Source organism: Neomonachus schauinslandi, chromosome 4 (assembly GCF_002201575.2).
Source record: "Neomonachus schauinslandi chromosome 4, ASM220157v2, whole genome shotgun sequence".
Taxonomy (NCBI): Eukaryota; Metazoa; Chordata; class Mammalia; order Carnivora; family Phocidae; genus Neomonachus; species Neomonachus schauinslandi.
Window position 1 is genome coordinate 61,461,428 of NC_058406.1, and position 19,760 is coordinate 61,481,187.

The 19,760-nt window shown below is 36.4% G+C and overlaps 1 non-coding gene and 1 pseudogene across 1 annotated transcript; one reads left to right on the forward strand and one right to left on the reverse strand.

Moving 5' to 3' along the window:
• LOC110570173 overlaps positions 1-19,760 on the reverse strand; it is a 79,617-nt pseudogene that overhangs the window by 26,566 nt on the left and 33,291 nt on the right.
• Positions 16,260-16,363, forward strand: LOC123324670. Its single transcript, XR_006539947.1, has one exon. It is a non-coding gene; the product is annotated as a U6 spliceosomal RNA (small nuclear RNA).

Here is a 19,760-nt window from a genome sequence, read left to right on the forward strand (position 1 = left end):
CTCGGTCAGTTAAGCGGCCAACTCTTTGATTTCAGCTCAGGTCATGACCTCAGTGTCCTGGGATCAAGCCCACATCAGGCTCCACACTCAACAGGTAGTCCGTTTGAGGATGCTCTCTCTCCCTCTCCCTTTGCCCATCCCCCTGCTCACACTCTCTCTTTCTCTCTCTCTCTAAAATAAATAAATCTTTAAAAAAAAATGCTAAAAGGTCTTTTTTAAGTTGAAAAAAAATCATAACTGAAATAAGAAAAATATATGAAAGAAAAAAATCTCACCGGTAAAGGCAAATTTATAGTAAAGGCAGTAAATCAGCCACCTAAAAAGTTAGTATAAAAGACAAAAATAGTAAAATCAACTATAACTACAATAAGAAGTCAAGGGATACACTCAGAAAAAGATGTAAAATAAGACATCAAAAACATAAAACATGGAGGGGGAGTGGTAAAAATATATTGCTTTTAGAATGCACTTAAACTGGGCACCTGGGTGGCTCAGTTGGTTAAGTGACTGTCTTCAGCTCAGGTCATGATCCCGGAGTCCCGGGATCAAGTCCCACATAGGGCTCCCTGCTTAGCAGGGAGTCTGCTTCTCCCTCTGACCCTCCCCCCTCTTGTGCTCTCTCTCTCTCTCTCTCATTCTCCCTCTCTCAAATAAATAAAATCTTAAAAAAAAAAAAGAATGCACTTAAACTTAACCAATCATCAGCTTAAAATAGACTGATTATATATATGTATATATGTCAATATATATGAGCCTGATAATAACCACAAACCAAAAATTTACAATAGATACACAAAAAATAAAGAGAAAGGAACCCAAATACAACACTAAAGAAAACCATCAAACCACATGGAAGAGACAAAGAGAAGAAGAAAAGAAGAGAACTACAAAACAATCAGGAACCAATTGACAAAATGGCAATAAGTACATACCTATCGAGAACCTGGGTGGCTCAGTTGGTTAAGCGTCTGCCTTCTGCTCAGGTCATGATCCCAGGGTCCTGGGATCGAGTCCCGCATTGGGTTCCCTGCTCAATGGGGAGTCTGCTTCTCCTTCTACCCTGCCCCCCTGCTCGTGATCTCTCTCTCTCACTCTCTCTCTCAAATAAATAAATATGATCTTTAAAAAAAGTACATACCTATCAATAATTACTTTAAATATAAATGGACTAAATGTTCCAATAGATAAAAAATAAGGCCCATCTATATGCTTCCTATAAGAGGCACACTTTATATCTAAAGACATACAGAGACTGAAAGTGAAGAAAGAAAAAGATATTCCATGAAAATGGAAACAAAAAGAAAAAGAAAGCAGATGTAACAATAATTATATCAGACAAAGCAAACTTTAAAACACAGCCTGTAACAAAAGACAAAAAGGACACTGCAAGATGATAAAGGGGTCAGTCCAAAAAAAGGATATAACATTCTAAATATTTATGCACTCAACATGGGAGTATGTATATATATATCAAACATTAACAGACATAAAGGGAGAAATTGACAGTAATAGAATCATAGGAGACTTTAACAGCCCATTTGCATCAATGGGTAGATCATCCAAACGGAAAATTAATAAGGAAACACTGGCTTTAAACAACATGTTAGACCAGATAGACTTAATAGATATATACTAATCATTTCATCCAAAAACTGCAGAATGCACATTCTTTTCAAGTGTACATGGAACATTCTCCAGGACAGATCACATATTAGACCACAAATAAGCTTCAATAAATTCAAGAAGATTGAAATCTATCAGGCATTTTTTTTCCTGACCACAGCAGTATGAAACTAGGAATGTAAACCGGTGCAGCCACTATGGAAAACAGTATGAAGTTTCCTCAGAAAAATTAGAAATAGAACTATCATATGACTCAGCAATTCCACTTCCAGGTGTGTTTATCCAAAGAAAATGAAAACACAAATCCAAAGAGATATATACACTCCTAACCTCAATGCAGCATTATTTACAGTAACCAAGATATAGAAGCAACCCAAGTATTCATTGATAGATGAATGGATAATGAAAATGTGGTATATAAATGTGTATATAAATATATACAGTGGAATATTACTCAGCCATAAAAAGGAATTAAATCTTACCATTGTGACAACATGGATGGACTGAGGATATCATGCTAAGTGAAATAAGTCAGACAGAGAAAGACAAATACTATATGACTTCACTTAAATGTGGAATTTAAAAAACAAAACAAAAACAGACTCAGAGATACAGGAAACAAACTGTTGATTACCAGAATGAAGAGGAGTTGGAGGGCAGGTAAAATAAGTAAGGGGGATTAAGAGATAATAGCTTCCAGTTATAAGATAAATAAGTCATGAAGATGCAATGTACAACATAGGAAATGTAGTCAATAATATTGTAATGACTTTGTATGGTGAGGATGATGACTAGATTTATCATGGGGATTATTTCATAATACGTAAAAATATTGAATCACCATGATGTACACCTGAAACTAATAGGATTTTGCATGTAAAGTATACTTCAATAAATCTATATATATAAAAATAAAAAACAAAGTGACACTCACAGCCACAGAAATAGTTACAAAAACATATCAGAATTCCTGACTAGTATCATGGAACACTACATCTAAAACTAATGATGTAATGTATGGGGATTAACATAACAATAAAAAAAATAAAAGAATTTGCTCTGCAAAAAAAAAAAAAAATTTCTGAGTAGTTTCACATTATCTCAACCCTTTCTCAACATCTCCTCTCAAGTAATGTCAATTAATTCCTCTCCTTAATAATGTTAATACATATTAATAATTTGTATTTGTGGATTCAAAATCTCAGTACCTGAATCATATTCTCTGAAAAAAAAAATGTATTGACCTTATGAACCTCTGAAGTAATACATGTCTGTTCAAGTTGTCCATTTACAATAACAAGTTCTCACATGCTGAAAGAATTATTGGCCTGTCATAATATTTAGGTTGGAACAAAAGAGAGACTGTGTCTACATAAAGAGCTATAGGACTGCTCCAGTAATAATGTTCAGCCAGTCTAATCCACCATGGGCCATGGCATAGCAGTACTCTGAGTCACCAAAATAAGAGCTGGAAAATGTCTCTAATGTGTCCACATCAGTAGGCTAGAGATGCAAAATCTGAGAGAATATACAAACTTTAAAAAAATAAAGTTTTTTCAAAAATCCCAAATTTTGTTTCCAGGCTGTTACATATTTTTTTCCCTTTATGCTGAGGGAAAAATTTTTGTTCCAGTCCTTTTCATTTATCTCCCAATGATTCATTTTTAATACTTCCATGGCCAACAGAGCCATACAGAACATTTTTATGATCATAAGTTGACAAAGTGACTTCATATCTGTGTGTGTGTGTATGTGGGTAATAAAGTTCTCTTAAGGTAAATTAATATACAAAATTTCCATTTCCCCCAAGGCTTATCTTATTCTACAAATAATTCTCACTTTTATAATTTTAATCTTAGTCTATAAAAAATAAACTACTAATAACTGATATTGGAAGGTAAATAATAGTTACCTTTAGGGGAAGTGGTAGTGATTGGGAGGGGCCACGGGAGGGATTCTAAGGGGGATGAAAATGCACATTTCTTGATGTTGGTGATTGCACAAATATAAGAATCGATAGGTTTGCCCAGAAATTTACAGCTTTGACCAAGAAGGCTTTAAATGGGAAATGAAAATGGTGAGGTAAAAATGCTCAGTTAAAACTATAAAAATAGAATGGTTACTTTGGAGGACATGAATGATATTGGAAGAAGACTCACAATGGAGGAAATACTCAAAAATTTACATGAGAAATCCGTTTATAAAGGAGAGGCAGGAGTAAGAGTAATGATCTGAGATGCCTATACTCCAAAGCACAATGGGTAATAAATTGAAGATACTAATACAAGAAAATAAATGCAATTTTATTTATAGAATCAGTAAATATTTCTCGAATGCTGATCACATGCTAAGCCCTGAGTTACAGAGATGAAATACAGTGCATGAGAACCTCAGTGGCTGAGACCTACAGCCTAGTGGATGAAGCAGATTAGGGAGCTAACAATTATAATATTTTAAATACTAATAGAGATACATATGGGTTTCTGTTACATTAGAGATGAGGGGTATCTAAATCAAAGCAGAGGGTTAGGGAAAGCCTATTAGAGTAGCTGGTCCTTAAATAAGAGGCTGGAGGAGCAGAAAGAGCAAGGACGTTCAGGACAAAGGAAATAATGTATTTTCAAACTTGATAGGATAAATTTGCAGCTGGATTTCAAAGATCACAATGCATATTTCAATGAAAAGAAACCTGGATTGGAGAAAAAGCAATACTATGAATAGAAAACTTGTAAGAGGATTAAAGGAGAAAGAAAGAGACCTGAGACTACTCAGGGCGTATACCACAGACCACTTGACCATTTGGAGGATGTGAATGTCACACTCCTGATACAGATGTTTTAAAGGCAAAAAGGGAATTAAAAACAGATTTACTGAACATCTATATGTTGCTACTAGACATTGTGTTAAACACATTCACATATACCATCTCAAGATATGGTAATTATGAAGAGCTTCAAATAGCTATGCACCCCAAAGAAGTCTATTTGCTAAATTTGGTGCATCTGATAAATTCTTGGTGTGCTTGATAAGAATACTGGTTTGAGGAGTGAAAAAGAAGAATAAAGATACCTGCTCTCTGAACCCAATTTTGATCAACAAAGATCAGAAAATTAGTTAATGAAATAGAAGTGGTAAAAACGTTGGGGAAATTCCAAAATGTTACCTTAAATCAGGGACAGGAACACTAAATATAGCCAGACTTGCATTCTAAATATAGTCAGACTTGTTATTGGACAGTACTTTCTAAACTTTTCACGTATGGGACTTCTTTTATAACATAAAACATGTTTTACAGACCTTTACATGGTAGTTACATCAGTTAATTTAAAAAACACCTTTTAATTTAAAAAATAAAGACGATGCGGGGGGTGGTGATTGAACAAGCATTGCTATGACAAAAGCAAATATGATTTTTAGAACTTGCTTGAACATTTTTTCCCAAGAAAGCAATTAGGAATTCAAAATAACATAAATATCAAGTACAGCAAGAGTGTTTCCCATTTGAACAAATATTACCTACCTATAAAATCCACCTTAATATATTCTCAGTACAATCTCACCATTATTTTTATAACGTATTAACAAAGTGATGTGACTAATATGCACATTTATGAAACCCCATTCCTGGAGAATGATATGCAAGCTTGAATGCCTGCTCCTGCCAGCAAGAAGTGAACAATTTCTCACTTTGGAGAAGTGAGGCTAACATCTTTGAGGCTAACCTGGGGTCATTTAGTAAATTATCTTTTCCAAGCACTAAACAGCTACTACCTTCAAAGAGTTAGTGAACCCCATAAAAAGCAAGGGATTTACTCCTTTCTTACAGGTAGGGTCAAGCCAGTCTATTCATTAATCCTCTCACCATTCAAGTGAAACAGGGAAGAGACACATATTATAATCCCAATTGCATGACTGGGACATTAAAGTCCAGAAGTGCTTACTGACTGGCACAAGGCCACAGAGAAGTTATGTGCCAAGCTGTGACAGGAACTCATAAGCCTCTGGGTCCAGTGCTAAGTCCACAACCTTGTTGATGTGCTGTGGCTTGACCTCAATAAATCTGGAAATGTACCCATGTAAATAAGCACAGCTCAAGTAGAAACTAAAACCCTTAAGAGATGGATTTCTCTCTGAAAATGTAATCCTACTTAAAGGAATTATTTTATAAATGGATAATGAAAAATTGACTCAAAATTTATCTACAGCCAGAAGATTTTAACATCTAAGATGACTGAATGCAGTCCAAGAAATAGTACTAAAACCAGAAATCCCTTTCATATGACATTAAAAGAATTGAATTTACTTTGGACCTAGGGCCTCAATCTGCATCTGGGCTTAAAGCGAGCATAATTAATTAGTACAAGTTCAAGTAGAATGACTGACTATTCCTTCATCTCTGCAGATTACTATATTGACTTTTTGAGCAATCCTGAATACAATTTTTGGTTAGTGACTCAAATTGATTTAGATAAACATATTAACAGCTGAAACTTTTATCCAACAGTCACGCAGTGATGATTTGGTGCTGCACACTGTTCTGACTTTTTGAGCAATCCTGAATACAATTTTTGGTTAGTGACTCAAATTGATTTAGATAAACATATTAACAGCTGAAACTTTTATCCAACAGTCATGCAGTGTGATTTGGTGCTGCACATGAGGGTTCACACCCTCATGAAGCTTATGATCTAATGGGAGAGATCATCAAATATGCACAGAAGTAGACATTACAAAGGGTGATACATGCTATGTAGAAGAAGTCTAGTGAGTATGGGGTTGTGTAATGGGGTAGTGCATAATTACCCACTGTAACTACCCTATGAGTGAAGGATAAAGCAGTTGGGTAAGATTCTTCTGAGAAAGTCTGAGTAAAGTTAACTAGGCAAAGAGAGGCGAGGAAGCAAATGGACATCCATGGGATCATATTCCATATTTATGTTTCCCTTATATATTTTATGGCAGAAAAATTTCATTTTGTGTTATTAAAAAATAAGAAAACTTTCTATTAAAAAGTATTTGGTAAATTTGCCTACCTTATTTTTATTGTTAATTTACTTGGGGTGATTACAGTATTCAGAGCCCTTTTGTCCACTCTCTTACTTAATTCTATTTGATCCTCATACCAACTCTATCAATTAGGTAGGATAATATTGTTAGGCTCATTTCACCTATGAGAACCTTGAGCCCAAGGTAAAAGGATTTACTAATTGTCACATGGTTAGTTATCCATGAAACCAGAATTGGAATCTAGATCTTCTGACTCCACGTCCAGTGCTCTATTAGAGGAAGACTCAGATCTGAACCACGCAAATAACATTAAACAGAAGGAAGAAATTCTATAGTGACTTGTGTAGGTGGCCATCATTTATCATTTTGATGCAAATCTCATCTTAGAACTTGAATTAGATGAACTGGCATAACACATTTCTCAAATGTGCTTGCCAATATATATGATTTTAATGGAAGAATCGTGTTTATCAGAATCCAATCATTTAGCATCTCAAATTCAGATTATTGTTAGATAATTTATTCATAGAACTCATAATCTAAGGATGCTGTAAAGTGCATCTTTGTCTGTAACTTTATCCATTTTTACTAGATAGTGAGTGACATAAACCACTCTATAACATAAAAGCTTAAAAATAAAACATGCTGAGTTTATAAAAGAAATATAACAGAGTGCTACTAGTAAACTTAAAGCTTATCTTAAATGGTATATACAAACAAAAATATATGTCTCCTTGCATACATCTAAAACAATTCTAGTTAGATTTAAATTCCTAGTTAAAGATTGCCAACCAATCTCTTGAAAATGAATGCTATTCAACAATACTGATCAGTACATAACTGGAAGTGCAGGAGGAGGTCTAATCCAGCATACAAAGGGGAGGCTTTGAAGGGAAAATTATACTTTTCCTATTGCCTCTTCTCTTTATTGCATGATGAGTAGATCGAATCTTACCCTAATTTTTAAATCAATAATATGTAAAGAACCACTAACCTATCATTTCCTATTCAAATTATACCTTGCTGCTATTAATATGAAAAAAATCTATTTAACCTGCTGGGGTTCTTGTTTACAGTCTCTTTTGTTACATGTACTACAACCAAATATCCCTAGCTAAAACTTGATAACAGCTCTATACTTCTTTGAGTCTAACCTCTGAACCCTTCAAAGCTAATCCACATTCTTCTACACTGGTCTTTCAGCCAATATTTTTCTGTCACACCAAGATCCTGAGGGTGACAACAACTATAAAAATGTGTTACATTTACAGGTGAGTCAATGCAGCTGTCCTGTGAAGGCTCAGATATTCTACATGTGCTAAAGGAAATGCTGACATAGTGTCCAAGTGAAAAATGAGACACAGACACCAAATGAATGAGCTTCTTTTCTATTTGGACTCCTTTCCCCTCTAACCTGAGATAATTGTTTTAATCTTTCTCCTTTACCAACAAAAATTTGGAACAGGATTATTTGTTACTACTTAATTAGGTAATTAGTATTTTCAAACACACATTGTCGGAAAACATACCGATTGCATTGACTAAGCAGTTTGTTTCAGACTCTGCAAAGGTAACGACAGACTGTTTATTTAAATAACCAATTATGAACAAAGGTGAATTATTTTGACATAATTACTCAAGGCCAGAGAATTACACTGATTTATGAGGACAAACCCAGACCTTATGTCCAGTACTATCTGGGGGCACCTGTTATAACTGAAAAGAAAATATGATGTTTGTGTAGAAAAACTATTTTACCTTGTCTGAGTTATGCAAAGGTCTTTCAGATATATGATTCTTACAGATGGAGAGCAATTTATTAATAAAATTTATTATAAAACAGACATGAATAAAATCAGAAAATATGTTTTTTAATAACTGGAAGGGGCCTTAGAAATTATCCAGTCCAATCTTCCAAGTATAATAGGGCCACTATGAAAAACTCTTGGTTATTTCAAAAATTTTGTATCAATCCAAAATCTGAAATTTTGTGTCAATATGATTTTACTTACTATTCTTTTTATATGTAAAATATGAGTTCCTTATCTACAGCATGAGTTCCCATGGACAGTAAGCAACAGTTTGGCTGTGAACCAGTTAAATCAAGGCCTAAAACTGTTCACTTATGTGGCATAAATCTACGAATGAGCTGATAGATGAATGTGAGTTCTCTGGTAGACTGTGACCAGGGCAGGTACTACGGATGTCTACTAACCTGTAAGTTTCCAGCATCCAGCACAGGATATGGCTCATAGTAGCCCCACAATAAGTTTTGTCAAATTGACTCTTTGACCCTTCTTCTTACAAGCTAGGTTAAGACTTCTTGAATAATCTTTTTGTCATATGGAGTATTGAAGCATATCATGTGTGTGAAATGTGTTTTTTTTTTTTTTTAATTTTAAAACCTATTTCAAAGTGGTTCTAAGAAGCTGCTTCTTAGAATATCTCTCCCAGGGGCGCCTGGGTGGCTCAGTCGTTGAGCGCCTGCCTTCAGCTCAGGTTGTGGTCCCAGGGTCCTGGGATCGAGCCCCGCATCGGGTTCCCTGCTCGGCGGGAAGCCTGCTTCTCCCTCTCCCGCTCCCCCTGCTTGTGTTCCCTCTCTCACTGTGTCTCTCTCTGTCAAATAAATAAATAAAAATCTTTAAAAAAAAAAAAAAGAATATCTCTCCCATTGCAATTCTCTAAAACCGTTCTGTTCATGGCAAGAATCGGGTGTGGCTCCATAAATAATCATATTTGGAGGACCAGCCTATTTTTAGATATCTTCTTTGAAAACAATAAGGAATCTCTGGACTTGAGCCAGGAAACATTTTCCTACTAAATAATAATTAATATATAAACTAATATAACACTGTCACAAATTAATATAATGCTATGTGTTAACTATACTGGAATTTAAAATAAAATTTTAAAATAAATTTTAAAAGGAATAACTAACATACAATATTGTATTATTTTTGAGTGTATCACACAGTGATTCGATATTTAAATATATTATGAAATGGTCACAACAACAAGTCTAGTTTTTGTCTATCACCAAAGTTGTTAACAATATTACTGACTATACTCTCCATGCTGTACATTACATTCCCGTGACTTATTTATTTTATAACTGGACAACTGTACCTCTTAATCCCCTTCACCTATTTCATCGAACCCCTCCCCTCTAGCAACCATCAGTTTGTTCTCTGTATCTATAAGTCTGTTTCCTTTTTGTTCTGTTTGTTCATTTATTATGTTTTTAAATTCCACATGTAAGTGAAATTATACAGTATTTGTCTTTCTCTAGTTGACTTACGTCACTTATAGCACAGTACCCCCCTAGGTCTACCTATGTTGCTGCAAATGACAAGACTTCATTCTTTTTATGGCTGAGTAATATGCCATTGTGTATATATGTAGGTCTATACACACACACACACACACACACACACATAAGTATATACACAATCCATTTATCTATCTATGGACACCTAGGTTGCTTCCATATCTTGGCTACTGTAAATAATGCTGCCATGAACATAAGTTCGCATATGTCTTTTCAAATTAGTGTTTTTGTATTCTTTGGTTAAATACTTAGAAGTGGAATTGCTGGGTCATATGGTATTTCTACTTCTGACTTTTTTGAGGAACCTCCATATTGTTTTCCATAGTGGCTTTACCAATTTACATTCCCACCAATACTGTACAAGGATCCCCTATTCTCCACATCCTTGCCAATACTTGTTATTTCTTGTCTTTTGATAATAGCCATTCTGATAGGCATGAGATGATATCTCATTGTGGTTGTGATTTGCATTGCCCTGATGGTTAGTGATGTTGAGCACCTTTTCACATCCCCGCTGGCCATCTATATGTCTCCTTTGAAAAAATGTCAATTCAGGTCTTCTGCTCATCTTTTAATTTGATCATTTGTTTTTTTGTGATTGAGTTATGAGTTATTAAATATTTTGGATTTTGACCACATACCAGATTTATCATTTGCAATATCTTCTCCCATTCTGTAGGTTGCTTTTTTGTTTTGTTGATGGTTTCCTTCACCGTGCAAAAGCTTTCTAGTGTGACACAGTCCCAGACAGGGAACTTCTTAATAGGAGAAACATCTTAGGGAAATTTCCTTTTTCAGTTAGTCCCTTTCCTAAGTGAATCTGCATTTGGAGCTGCTGTTCCATTAGTGACTACAACATCTGTCCTTTCCCTTTCCTTTCCCTGAGTCTACATAGGATGTGTGAGAAGCTGCTGCAGCAATTCAGAAGCACAAACGAGCAGAGCCAAGGTGAAACACATATTAAATACACTGAGAGAGAGAGGAAGGGAGAAAGAGAGAGGCAGCACAGAATACCAAAGCACAGTAGAATGAAAAGAAGCAGCTATACCACTGAGTGTAAAAGAGAACTTATGACCCAAGAAAGTTAAGGAGGAATGGAGGTGGGACAAGTAGCTCAAGAAAACAAAAGAAGGAATGCAAAAGTGGAGAAGAAAATGGCAACACACAAAGAGGAGGGAGGGGGAAAGCAAGAGAGCAAAAAAAAAAAGATTTATGTTTGGATGACTTTCACCCCAGTGAGACATCTGACAATAGGTCTGACCCGCACACAAAAGAAATGATCTCAGATAAATAGAAGGCATGCCATGCAAAACAAGGTGGGAGCACACAGGAACACACTAAAACAGGAGAAGAAAAAATTGGGAAAGGAAAAACAAAAGGCCAGTAACTCATAAATAAATATCAAAGAAAATGCTTTCCAAACATCAACAATTGTGGAGTCACCTTCTCTTTAAAAAGTTTATTTTCAACAATGTCTCTTCCTGTCCCTAAGTTCCCCACAATCAGCTAAGTACCTACACTAAGTCCAGGAAGAACTCTCAACTTGGAGTCCAGAAGGGCCATGAGAGCTCAGCCATCATTTTGCCATCCCTTCTATTTTAATTCTCTGAGATTTCCCAAATACCGTAAAGCAGTGACAGCGAGGTTATTAAAGCAAGGAGGGCTATAACTACCTTTTTATCTCCAGGACCCATAAATTCTAAGTCCTGATTCTTTTAAAGCAAAAGGTACAAGGCAGACATAATTAAAAGAAATTAATTCATATGCTTCCACATGTGAGCTTTTGATCATTATAAACCTCAGGATGAATGATGCTTATGAGAAGTCTAAATTCCAGGAAATATTCCAATTTCTAATAAATTTGGTATATAGGTCCAGTAGAAAATTATGTAGCCCTTAAAAATAGCATTCTATGAGGTGCGTGGGTGGCTCAGTTGGTTAAGCGTCGGACTCTTGATTTCAGCTCAGGTCATGATCTCAGGGTCATGATCTCAGGATCATGAGATTGAGCCCTGTGTTGGGGAATCCACGCTCAGCAGGGAGTCTGCTTGGGATTTTCTCTCTCCCTCTTTCTCTCCCTCTGCCACTCCCCTCCCCTTGAAATAAATAAATTAATCTTTTAAGAAAGAGCATTCTCAAAGAATATTTAAAGAAATGGGAAAATATTCACAATATAGTTTTAAGAAAAAATATACTAAATTTTATATATCATACGATCCCAATTATTTAAAATACATTACATAGGTATATATTAAATAATTTCTTTTTTTTAAAGATTTTAGTTATTTATTTGACAGAGAGAGACACAGCGAGAGAGAGAACACAAGCAGGGGGAGTGGGAGAGGGAGAAGTAGGCCTCCCGCAGAGAAGGGAGCCCGATGCGGGGCTTGATCCCAGGACCCTGAGATCATGACCTGAGCCGAAGGCAGACACTTAACGACTGAGCCACCCAGGCGCCCCTTAAATAATTTCTTTAGAAAAACTAAATTAGGTCCACACTGTAGAGTACAGCAGCCTACACTTCTCATTTGTAGCACTCACTACCATGGTTATTAATACCTATTCTTTTTTTTAAATGTATTTATTTGAGAGAGAGAGAGAGAGAGAGAGAGAGAGTGGAGCAGAGGGAGAGGGGGAGAATCTCAAGCAGACTCCATGCTGATTGCATAGCCTGACCCACTGCTTGATCTCAAGACCCTGAAATCATGACCTGAGCTGAAACCAAGAGTCTGATGCTTAACCAACTGAGCCACCCAGACACCCCTATTATTACCCATTCTATCAACAACCGTTAAGCTGCTTATCTTGTATACCTCAATATGTCCAGTGCCCAGCACTGTGATTGATCCATATTGTGTACTCAATAAATATTTCTTAAACAAATTAAGGAATAAAATAACAAAAACAGAGAAAGACTGGAAAGAAACAAACAAAAAATGATTTAAAGTTGTTTTCTTAGGAGTTATTTGATAGAAGCAGTTTTTTATTCTTTAAAAAAAATCATTTGTTAGAAAATTAGAAAACAATATCTTCTATAACCACAGAAAGTTATTGGTAACTCTTAACTGACTCTTAAACTGGAGAACAACCTGATGGTTACCAGAGGGAGAGGTAGGAGGAGGGATGGGTGAAAGAGGTGAAGGGGATTAAGAGTACACTTATCATGATGAGCATCCAGTAATGTACAGAATTGTTGAATCACTATATTGTACACCTGAAACTAATATAACACTGTATGTTAACTATACTGGAATTAAAATTTTTAAAAAGTAACTAAGACACAAGTGCTTGATGCTATTATTTCCAGTAAACAAAATATAATAAGATTTTTTTTAAATAGCACCATGATAACTAAAAGAGATCATTTCCCACTTTGTATTATGCTTTCATACATTGTGACCAATCTAAAAGGGGGAAAAAAGGAGAGATAGAGCGCGCACGTGCACATGTTATTTTAAGCATATGCTGTTTTTCAAATATCCATTGTTTACTGAAAAAGAAATCCTAACGCCATCCTATTTAATACAACACTGTTTTATGTTCAAGTTTGTTTGACAGAGAGAATGGCCAAGGGTTTTTAAATTACAACTCAGCAATATATCCCCAAGCTGAGTTGTCCTGACATAGGGTCACAGAGGTTGAAACACAATAATATCCAACCCATTAACAGAAAGCTATCATAAATTCCAAATGTGATATATGTACAGCAATAAACTCTGCTCAGCCTTACACAAGGACACAAAAGAGGATAACAAAAACAGAGAGTAGCGGTAGCACCCAAATTTCAGACAACATGGTAGGCACACTCTGAAATGTTGCACTGAAGTTGGGGGAGGCAATCACATAATCATTCTTTTAACAACTATTCACAAATGGACTAGCTTAAAAAGCCAACAAAACAAAACAAAACAAAACAAAAAGTCTAAGACCAGAGAAAAGGTGTAATCTCTGGAACAATATAAGCATTGGGGTGGAATGCAGAACTCACTGATGTAGGCGTCAAGGATCCCCTGTCATCTCTAATTCTGTAAAACTGGGGAAGATCACAATTTCTCCATGTTTCATTTCTTCTTCTGAGATGTGGACATCTGCCTGACTTGCCTCTTGAGGCCATGTTACAATGGTCAAAGAGCTAATATTTTTGAAAATGTTTTAAAAACCATAGAATACTATAAAGCCTAAAGTGTCACACTTTGAAGTTAAGAATAGGTTAAGAATAGATGAGAACTCCCTGTCTTTCACATCCACTCTTTTTTCTTTCCTGGTCTAGTATCTTCTGGAGGAAACGTGACTCTGTCATAGTGTCTCTCTGCTTTTCCTTGCAAGAACCTCCACAGCAGTCCACTATTTAGAATAAGAAAAACCTAAATAAAACTAGCCTTAGTTCAGCCATGCTTCCTGAAATGATCATAGTTAAGGTTCTAAGTTGAATTTAGCTGCTAAACTCCAGCCAATCCTCCTTCTTCTGTGTTAGGAGAGAAGAGTCAGCCAGATTCCTTCTACCGTCCCGCCGTCGCTCAGACTTACTTGGCAGCAGTGGTGGAGTGACTCTGGCAAGTATCTTATGGATGATATTCTCCCCAGTCCGTCCTCTCCCCACTCACTAGTCCCGTGTTTCCGAGTTAGAACCTGTCCCCAAACAAGCTGGAACTAAGCCACATATGCAGTGTTCTATTTCCACAGCTTGAAGATGGCTTTCTTATTCTGAACAAACAGCTTTTGAAACAGAAGATAAAAAGAGGGATCAACATCGTTTGCAGTGACTTAAATTGTGTTTCTTTCACTTGTCAATGCCCGGGAGTCTGTTTGACTCCTGTTCCCTTCTTCAATGTGTGAATCAACATTGAGGGAAAGCAGAGAGAGCAGCTTTGGAAAGTAGAAAGAGGGAGAGGTAATCGGTCCCCCTTCGTTTGCTTCTCCTTTAAGCCCTGCACAGACCCATTAGCAGATGGTTATGATAACCCAATGTGAGTATAGGTGGAAATCAGTACAGGTCGAGCACCCACTGTGTACCAGGACCTAAACTGCATGTTTCGATACATTGATTTCATACTGCCAATCCCATTTACAGAGGATAAAAATAAATAAAGAATTACCTTGGCAACAATAAAACAGATCCCAAATGATTACTAAAAACTCACAGAGAGAAAATATTTATTTTCCCATTGTTTGCCTATTTAGCAATAGTGGGTACATGATGGCAGTACTTACATGAGGCAGCAGGACACACAGATAAGACTGAAGACAGACAGATCTAGGTTCAAATTCCTACTCAATTGTTTTTGGTTATGTAACCTTGAACAAGAAACTTTTACCATTTACTATTCCCAGTAGGCTAAATAAGCAATTCTTTATCAAAAACTCACAGCTTAAGACAAATAAGCTAGATAAGGAGAATGCTGCTATTACTCTGTACATTTATTTTTTTTTTAAAGATTTTATTTATTTGAGCGTGAGCGAGCAAGGGAAAGAGCAAGAGCGCAGCGGGGAGGGGGGGGGGTGGAGGGCAGAAGGAGAAGGAGAAGCAGACTCCCACTGAGCAGGGAGCCTGATGCAGGACTTTTAGAAATTTATCCTCATGAAATAATAAGAAATGCACCCAAAGATTTATGCAAGAGTAAATAGATCAGAAAATTAAAAACAGCAAATGGTCAATTGCAAGTACAGTGATGATAGGGTGACTATATAATTTGTCTTCCAAACTGAGATGACTCCAGGAGTAAAAGGGGGTGCTTTAATAATTTTGCAAAGACAACAGTCATCAATAAGAACTGCCCTGGACAAACGAGGTTATATGGCCCCCTCGTTGTAAGGGAATAGGGAAATAAAGTATGCCACATCCTAATTATGAGAGGGCAGACAGCCAGCAAAAATACTTTAAATAATATTTAACAGCATAGTGAACTGATAAAATGATATAATACTAACTATAAAAGGCTGGATATAAAACTTATGTATCAAATTTTGTAATATATATACTTACAGGCTTTGAAAGAAGAATGGAAAGAAACACCAAATTGTTAACACTGGTTTACTAGCTGTTGAGATTACAGCTGGGTTTGTTTTTCTCTATATGCAAAATTGCTATAATCATTTTTTTAAATTATAACGGTGTCCTGCTTCTTTAGAAAGAAATACAAGGACCAGTGGATGAGGGAAAGTTATTCTTCACGGAAGAATGCCACCTAATAAATATAGAAGAAATTATATATAAATTACAAAAATCACAACTTTTACAATTCCTAATGATATAATTGTTTCAGGCAAGGAGTATTGTTGGACACTTAAAATCTTTAGGTGAGTGCTCGCTTCTGCAGCACATATACTAAAATTGGAACGATACAGAGATTAGCATGAACTCTGCAGAAGGATGACACGAAAATTTGTGAAGCATTCCATATTTTTTTTTTTTTTTTTTTTTTTTTTTTTTTTAAAGATTTTATTTATTTATTTGAGAGAGAGAGAATGAGAGACAGAGAGCACGAGAGGGAGGAGGGTCAGAGGGAGAAGCAGACTCCCCGCCGAGCAGGGAGCCCGATGCGGGACTCGATCCCGGGACTCCAGGATCATGACCTGAGCCGAAGGCAGTCGCCCAACCAACTGAGCCACCCAGGCGCCCCTTTAAATAATAAAATAAAATAAAATCTTTCGGTGAAAGATTATTGGTTATTCACAAAGTTTCAGGGTATTATCCCACAGAGTCCTTGCTAATTGTAAAGAGAAAAAAAAATATGCCTTCACAATGAAGAGATCTGGTGATTATCATGTTAACCAAATTATCAAATAACGTAATTTTAGTGGAAACTCTGGCATTACATGCCTTTTCTAGTAACACAACATGAGATAAGGACATCATCTGCACAATATTCTAGCTAAAAAATGTTTAGCTTGAATCTAACCAAGCTATTAGACTTACTTTGATTTTGCAGGAAATCCAGAGACTATAAGAAGTAGGAAAACAACACCAAATAGGAGAAATCAAATAAATGCAGAATGTGGGAACTTCCAAAAGACAACTGTCCTGCAATGTCTTCAAAAAGTAAAAGTTATAAAGAAAGAAAGACTTTTAGATTAAAAGACACTGGAGAGACATAAAAGTCAAATATAATCTCTGAACCTTACTTGAATCCTGGCTTTTAAAAAAGAGATCTAAAAAGCATTTGTCAGGGTACCTGGGTGGCTCAGTCAGTTAAGCATCTACTTTCAGCTCAGATCATGATCCCAGGGTCCTGGGATCGAGCCCCACATGGAGCTCCCTGCTCAGCGAGGAGCCTGCTTCGCCCTCTCCCTCTGCCCCTCCCCACCACCACCCCCATTCATGCCCTCTCTCTTGTTCTCTCTCAAATAAATAAATAAAATCTTTAAAAAAGATAAAAAATAAAAATCATTTGTGGATAATTAGAAAAATTTGAAAACAACTTGGTTATTATCTCATTATATATATATTTAATTCCCTTAAATGTGTTGTTAATATTGTGGTTATATAAAACATTTATGGTGAATATCACAATGTCTGCAGCTAATTTTCAAGGCATTCAGGAGAAAATATACATACTCACAAATAGTTAGATGAAGCAAATATGGCAAAATAGGAACAATTGTTGAATCAAGGGAATGAATATACAAGTGTTCATAATGTATTATTCTTTCAACCTTTCTGGATATTCAGAAAATAAATTTAAATATAAAATTAAGGGAAAATTTAAAAGTTACATTTGAAGTCATATAATTCCATTTAAAGTAATATAATTAGGGGCGCCTGGGTGGCTCAGTCGGTTAAGCATCTGCCTTCGGCTCAGGTCATGATCCCAGGGTCCTGGGACCGAGCCCCATGTCAGGCTCCTTCCTCAGCAGGGAGCCGGCTTCTCCCTCTCACTCTGCCTGCTGCCCTGCCAACTTGTGTTCTCTCTCTATCTTTGTCAAATAAATAAATAAAATCCTTAAAAAAAAAGGAATATAATTAACAATCCCAGGGTTGACCATTGTCTTTCCACACCAGATACATAATGGTTGCATGGCATTGGAGAACCCATGACAGCCTCCTGCAGGCTCAGACCAGCTCTTCATGTTCCACTGCCATTGCATCCCTCAGTTCCTGTGATTTATTTCCATTGCCTCCCTGTTCACCCCTCAGGTGCTGCCCCCTTCTCCACCTACTCCATCTTTTGTGGCCCTTGTTTCCCTAAGCGTAATGGGAACAGAGCATAAATTCATCAGGCTTACCCATTCTTTGAATCCTGCCTTTAACATACAATTTTAAAAGAATAATTTCTCTCTCTTTGGAAAATTTCTATCTCTGAGAATGTTGTGGACTGAATGCTTCCGTCCTCTCCAAATTCATGTGTTGAAACCCTAATCCCCAAAGCGATGGCATTTGGAGATGAAGCCTTTGAGAGGTAATTATGTCATGAGAGTGAAGCCCTCATGATGGGATTAGTCTGTGTGTCCATCTGTCTGTCTGCCTGCCTGCCTGCCTGTCTGCCTCCCTCTCTCTCTCTCTCCCTCTCTCATGCACACACACACAAACACACACACACACACACACACACAAAACTCTAAGGCAGCTGTCTACAAGACTTCTTGTAGAAGCCAAGAGACAGGCAAACAGGCCTCTGGCAGGAACTTTCTAGCCTCTGGAACCATGAGGAATAAATCTTGTTGTTTAAGCCACCCAGTCCATGATAGTTTTGTTACAGCAGCCCAAAGGGATTAAGACAAAGGATTTCCAGAGTGAGAAATTCCCATTCTTCCAACTCTCCACTTCACACACATAATGAGCACATTTTCCCTCCCCGTATCCCCCCAAGAAGTTTAATAGGTTGGAAGTTCTTTTGCTAGGATTTCTGTACATCCTCTTGATGTTTTCCTTTCCTGTTTTACCTGGTAAGGGACAGGTGTGTCATACTCTGACACATAGAAAGCCAAGGAAGCATTAAACATGGCCTACGTTGGGTGACTTGGGAACAAAATACACAAAAGCAACATACGTTTTTATAAAGGATTTCTAAAGGCCTTGAACATCACTAATCCTAAAAGAAAGCATAACTGGTCCTATATGAGAATTCAAATTTCTCAATTTCTTTGCCACTTACTGGTTGGTAACATTTCCAAAGAATAATTTTACTTCTTTCATTTTAAATTGATTTCTCTGTTTAGCAAGACAGCTTTTTGAGAGCTTTGAGACAAAGAATTCATTTCATCTGACTTTTTTTAATCAATGTCTACAAGACCCTCTCAGTCAATGATTCACCTTTGCTATCCATTAGACACCTTTCTAGGCTGTTTCCTGACCTGTAGTGTCCTATATAATATTGTTGTAATATTGTAGCACTTTTAGTTAGTCTTATATGAAATGTTTTTGTCATTTGCCATCTTTGGTCTTTCTGTCATTTTTAAACTCTGAACTTCACTCTGTAATTTCTCAGCTTCTGTTTTGTACTTGACATTTATTATGTGCTTTTTGTGCCCTTAATTACTTTTTGCACTTTGGGGTTGATCCATGTTGGTCTTTTCTAGTTCTACTATATTGATTGCTGTACAGCAAGCCTCTTCCCCTCCAAGAACATTGTTTGTCTTTAAACTATATTCTTTCTTTCCAGTGCTGAAAACCACTGAATTTTTTTCTACTTGTCCTTTTCAAGAAATCTCAGGCTATCCCTAGTTGTGGCAACTGAAATCTATTCACTAGAATCTTAACTACTTTTCTCTCATCATTAACTCTGTACTCAAGTTTGAAAAAGAATCCACAAAGAGAAAAAGAAAGAAAGAAAGAAAGAAAGAAAGAAAGAAAGAAAGAAAGAAA